Raw genomic sequence first — 6127 nt, 5'->3', positions numbered from 1 at the left:
CATTTTTATTTTACATTTATGCCTGTGATCCATTTTGACTTTATTTTTGTGAAGAATATAAGTTCTGTGTTTAGATTCTTTTTTTTTTTTTTTTGCATGTGAATGTCCAGTTTTCCCAGCACCTTTTATTGAAAAGACTATCTTTGATTACTGTATTACTTTTTAAAAAATTGTAGTCAAATATCAGTTGACTATAGATATGGGGGTCTATTCTGTTCCATTGATCTATTATCTATTCTTTTGACAACATGAACTGTGTTGATCATGTAGCTGAAGTCAGGCTCCGTCAGTCCTGTGACCTAATTCTCCTTCAGCATTGTGTTGGCTGCTCTGGGTCTTTACCTCTCCATAAAAAACTTTAGAATCAGCTTCTTGACACCCATGAAATAATTTCTGGGGTTTTGATGGGATGCATTGAATCTATAGATCAAATTGCTGGTTGCAATTGTAGTTATATGAGTGCATATATTTGACAAAACTCATTGAATTGTATATTAAAATTAGTGAATTTTATTGTGTGTAAATTATTCAGCAGCAAAAGTGATTTTTAAATTTAAAAAAGAAGGCTTTATTCCCTATATATGTATTTATGTATGTGTGTCTATTGTGTATTTAAGCTGAAGGAGGAGTCAGGTGAAGACTGATTAGGAGAAGGGTGGGGAGTGGGGAGCACAGGGATGAGGAAGGATGGTGGGAAGAAAGAGGGTGATGTCTGTCTCCTGGCCATGTCTGAGGGGCAGAGTTAGACATCTGAAGGGAACCAGAAATTGATGAAGAAGGGTTCACAATTCATACTGCTTCAAGATCTTGCTTAAAAGGGAAAATAAAGAATTAGAGGAAAACGCAAACCTACAGAAATACAAACTTTTCCCTGCTGACCGTTGACCCTGTCCTCTGTGCACTGAGGCCTTTGCAGCCACCAACAGAGGAGGGAGGAGGATGGAACAATGGTGACAAAATCCGGAAATGAGGTCAGTCTACACCAAGTCAGTGAGCAGACTGTATTTTTTATTTCAATTAAGGCAGCAGAACGCAATGTTACTGAGGGACACGGGGACTAAGCTTTGAGATTTCTAGGACAACAGCAGATATGGGGCGGGTGCAGGGGGAGACAGTAACTTGGTTTTAGAGAAAGGTCTGGGGCTTCTGGACAGCAGGGTAGAGGATTCCACTAGGCCAGAGCTCCAGTTTTTGCCAGGACCTCTCAGCCACTCAGGGAGATCAGGGGAGGAGGAGTTTCGGGTCCACCTCATCAGCAGCAGCCCCCAGAGGTCTGACCGCTGCCCCCTCCGCAGCACCCGGAGCCCCCCAAGGGCTGGCTGCAGCAGCCGGAGCTCTGGCGTCTGCGGTGGGACCTGCGGCGCCTGTGGGGGCTCAGGCAGCAGCCCCCACCCCCGGAGCTGCAGCAGCCCCCACCCCCGGAGCCGCAGCCGCCCCCGGAGCTGACGCTGCAGCAGGAAGAGGCTGGAGGGCACTTGGGGGGGCACTTAGGGGCGGGGCACTTGGGGGGGCACTTGGGCGGGGGCTGGCACTGCTGCTGGTTCTGCTGGCAGGACATCCTGGTGGGTGGGTCTCAGGAGCTGAGGGAGAGTCACACAGCAAGTCAGGCCCAGCACAAGGAGGACCCCCGCCCCTCCCTGTCCCCTCAGCATCTTTCTCCCCCCTTTGTTTTAAACGTCTTCGGATCAGACACAGGAAAACTATCTCTTTGGTGCTCATTAATTATTTCCTAAGTATCAGATAAAAGACCACGAAACAAATTGGCTCCAAGTCAGCATTCAATCCTCCATGTCACCAAGACTCCTTTTTTAAAAAAATTTTTAAATTGAAGTATGTCAGTTACAACGTGTCAGTTTCAGGTGTGCAGCACAATGTCCCAGTTATTCACCAAGACACTTGAAAACGTCCAGCGTAGGTGCCATTTTAGAGCGGAAATCCTCATTAAGGAAAAAAAACAAGACTGTTCTCTCCTTAAAGGATTTCTGATATATCTTGGTTTTGCAGAAGTATAAAAAATTGTAACTGCAAAAGGCCTTGGAGTCAGTTTGTCCCAATCAGCTCAATTTATAAATGAAGAAACTGAAACCCGCAGAGGGAAATCCACTGGCCCAAAGCTGTTGGCAGGCACATCCCAGTTCTGCTCCAGGTTCCCTGACTCCCAACCCCACGCTCTGTCCTTTACACCCTCCTCCTGGGTCTGCTCCCCAGGCACATCACAGGGCTTCGCAGCCCCACTGTGGGTCTTCTTGTTGGAGTCTCTGATGTCTCGATTCTCTCTTTGACTACCAATGTCCTCAGCACATAACTTCTACAACTGAGTACAGCTGCATTTCCAAAATGATGTTCCTACCATACAGCCTGTTTCCGCATAATTTGGAGGCCAACGTTTTTATTCCCCCAAACCAGAGAAACACACCCAGCAAGTGAGAATGATTTGGTTTCTCTAAAATTCCAGCACCAGCCACACAAATCTTCCCCGTTGCCTGGTCTCTCTCACCCATCTTGTCCTTCCCTCCTTCAGATTTCCTGGGCTCTTGTCCTTGCCAACCACAACTCCAGCCCTGACGGCCCTGCCCCGCCTGCCGTCTGCTCTGAGCAGCCCTCTGTGGAAGGTCCTATCCCATTCCCAGATGACACTCACCAGGTGCACACAAAGCACAGGTCTGTCAGCACCTCAGGAGAGGAGTGGATGGAGGTGCTCTGGCCCCAGGGCCCTTTTATCCTGGCCTTAGGCTCTGCCCTCAGGTGTGAGACAGGGCCTGGGCGTGAGAGGACCGCCTCCTGACGCCCACGTGGTTCCTGTGACAGGTGGTGACTGGCAGCTCCTCCCTGCCTCCCTCCACGGGGCTCAGGGCAGAGCTAGGAGAGTGCCCGCTTAAAACGGGGACCATGGTGGGTGGAAATGGATGCAGCATTCGTGGACCCCTCTGTTGCCTGCCTTACTTTCACAGAAGATGGTTCTCTCCACAGCCTCCTGTTCACACTTAAGGACCCCGATTACGTGACTCCTTTCCTTCCACCCTACACATTAATTCTCCTTCTGGACCCTTGGATCTAGATTGCTTGGTACAAAAATCTGCGTCAAAGTTGTGGACTTTCTGTACGTGTGTGTCCGTGCATAGCACAGTGGTTGAGAGAAGAGACCTCGGAGACCTCAGCAAAATATTCAACTTCTTTCGACCTCAGCACTCTGATCTCTCAAATGGAGATAAGGGTAGAAATGTCTTCTTTACAGGATCTTAATTAAGATGGCAAAGGGGAAGTAGGCAAGATAGTACGCAGCACTGGGCGATGCTGGGAAAATGGACCCAGGGGGACAGAGATGGGGGTATGTTTATTGAAGGCCCTTCAAGGGCTCTTATACATTTTTCTCCTTTTACCCACAAACCCTATTTAGCAATCAATACATATTATCAATACAATTTGTATTATCAATACAAATTTCTTCTCTTTGTATTAAAATGCCCTGTGTTAATGATTTTTCAAGGCCAGGAGAATTCTCGCTGATCACTTTTCAGATTGCCATGGCATTCTTTGGCAGACAGAGCAGGAGAGTTAAAAGGGAATATTCTGCGCTATTGGGCAAGTTTTCCAGATAATTATAATAATGATAGTCACAAATGATCTACTCACAATAGCCGTAATAGCCAAGATAATCCGCCCTTCCATGAACAGCGGTTAGTTCCCTCAGGAGGAAAACAAGACGCCTCAGTAGATCCTTAAAGCTGGAATTCCTCGCCTGGGTTTACCTGTGCTCCTGGCTTGCGTCCCACAGCCTTTTCATTGTTCATGGCTGGGAATCCTCTGGGATGGAGGCAAGGTGAGGATGGGATTCTCTGTTGGGTTGGGAGTGCCCTGCAGGCAGAGGCTGGATTTCTTTAACTCTGTGGCTCTCACTGTGGGAGGGTGGGTGGACTTTACACGTCCCCACCTCTCCCCCAGATCTGACAATCTGGAGACATGTTCAGTCTCACCGCTCGGGAGGAGGGGGTTCTGTCTGACACCAGCATCTGATAGTTAGAGGTCAGGGGTGACGCTAACACCCTGCAACGCACAGGACGGTGCTCCCGTGACAAAGCGTTATCCAACCCCAAGTGTCACTATTGCTGAGGGTGACAAACCTGCTTTGCTGCAGGAGGATTAAGACTCTACTCATCGGAAACAGCTCCTGGATTTCTGACTGAACAAAACAAACCTCTGAAGAATGCCGATGAGATGCTGTGGAAATAAATGATTAATAAAATGCTTGCTCAATCCAGCCTCTTCATCCAGGCTAGATCCAGTCAGAAGGCCTTCCAGTGACTGAGGGCCCATCTCCGTGTTAACTTGGAAAGATTCCTGGTTGGTTGATTCTCCTCCCTGGTGCTTCCTCCCCCTCTGGCTGGTCCAGGGAACCATGCCAATGGTCAGCTGGCTGGTGGCATCAATACACTGATGAGCATTTGTGGTAGCTGCTCATCTCAGTGTCCTTGAACCCAGCACTCGCCCTGGTATCTGAGCTTCCTGTCCCCCAAACGTTTACTCCTTCTAGATTCAGCATTTTGCCTGAGCCATTTTCTAGCACCAGTCACCCCATCCTTCTTCTGTCTGCCAGTCCAAGTCCCTTTACTCCTTCAATTCCTTCTCCTCTAAGCTCCCCTCACTTGCCCCAGCTGACCACCTTCATTCCTATTTCTGCTTCCCTTCTGCTCATCCGGCCTCTGCTTGGGTCTGGACTTGACCTGCCCTTGTGGTCCACCTCCCTTATCAAGTGGGCAGTTCCCCAGGGCCGGTCATTACCTCCTGCCTCTACTTCTCTCCTTGGGGATGAGCATCTCACTGCCGAAAGCAAATATATTTGTAGTGTTTTGTAACAAGTGAAGTGCTTTAATAACATGTCGCGTTTAATTCTCAGTGTGACCCAGACAGGTGTATAATTTTTTTTTAGGGGGTGCATTTTAATAGATGAAGGAAATAAGTGTCAGGGAAATTGCCTAAGCTAAGACCTCTCGGCTAGTAAGAGGTGGAGCTGGGGTCACGCTTCCTCCTCAGGACGCACTCCCACGCCCCTTCTATTTCTGCAGGCTGGTGCACAGTTCCACTCCCCTCCGGGCCCCTTTTACTGACACCCTGAGCTCAGTCCCCTTCCCCTTCTCATACTATCGGGGATGCGTGCCCAGATCATCTTCAGTGCTATATTTGTTCTTATTTCCAAAACAGTTTGGATATTTTAATATGTTACATAATTTTTTTAAAAAGTCCCTTGTTTATCTTGTGTTTTTCTTTGCTAGAATATCAACTCCTTGAGAACAGGAATCTCTGCCTGTTTTGTTCCCTGATACGTCTCAAGCATCCAGAATAGTGCCTGGCACATAGTAAAAACTCAGTGAATGGTTGAATAAATATTTATTGACTGTGTGGATTTCATTTCATTTCCAAACAGTTTTGACTATTGTTGTGAGACAAGGCAGGCCAGTACCATGGGCAGTAAAAGAATTCACCAGAGCAAAGAAAAGTGAAGGAAAAGTTCATTAGATTAGCTGCTCCAGGCAACCGCGGGCAGACAGAGGAGAGGTGTCTGCACCGAGGGGCGGTGCTGAGGGCTTTTATAAGGGAGGGTAAATTTCAACTCCTTGTGCTTACATGACATCAGGCCCAAAGGGGCCACAAGGAATGTGATCAGCTCGTGCACAGTTCTCTGACTGGCTGATGTTGCGGTAACAGGGAAGGGAGCGGGTCGGGAAAGGGTAGGGCTAGGGATTTGGGTGGGAGACTGTGACTGGTTCTGGAGGCCAGGCTTCCGGACACCATATAGATGATCATTATCTCAGCTAAGGCTTTGTTATCTTTAAGGGCAGCAGCCCGGTGCCTCAGGGGCCTTGGAGCAGGGATCTCCCACGTGTCGGTGGACCCACTGAAGCTAGTCCCCAGGCTATGACTACATGTTGGGGGAGGAATTTTGTGTGTGTGTTTTCTGGTTTATGTCTTCATGACATGAAGGCACAGGCAAACGTCTTGTGACTGGACCCCCCTTTGGCTCTCCATGGGGTCTCTTACTCGTCCTCAAACCCCACAACTATTAAATTATTTTCTTTATTTCTAGCCAGAATCTTTTCCTTATGATTTTCATTCATTAGATTTAAGCTCT

At 48.1% G+C, this 6127-nt stretch overlaps 1 long non-coding RNA gene across 1 annotated transcript; it reads right to left on the bottom strand.

The window, feature by feature from the left end:
• Positions 1-987: 987 nt before the first annotated feature.
• LOC141574311 (uncharacterized) lies at positions 988-2686 on the bottom strand. The gene is made up of 2 exons (XR_012501209.1): positions 2642-2686; positions 988-1580 (listed from the first exon to the last, which is right to left on the bottom strand). It is a non-coding gene; the product is annotated as an uncharacterized LOC141574311 (long non-coding RNA).
• Positions 2687-6127: the final 3441 nt, after the last annotated feature.

This window comes from Camelus bactrianus, chromosome 21, assembly GCF_048773025.1.
Source record: "Camelus bactrianus isolate YW-2024 breed Bactrian camel chromosome 21, ASM4877302v1, whole genome shotgun sequence".
Taxonomy (NCBI): domain Eukaryota; kingdom Metazoa; phylum Chordata; class Mammalia; order Artiodactyla; family Camelidae; genus Camelus; species Camelus bactrianus.
This window is presented reverse-complemented; position numbering and strand designations above follow the sequence as displayed.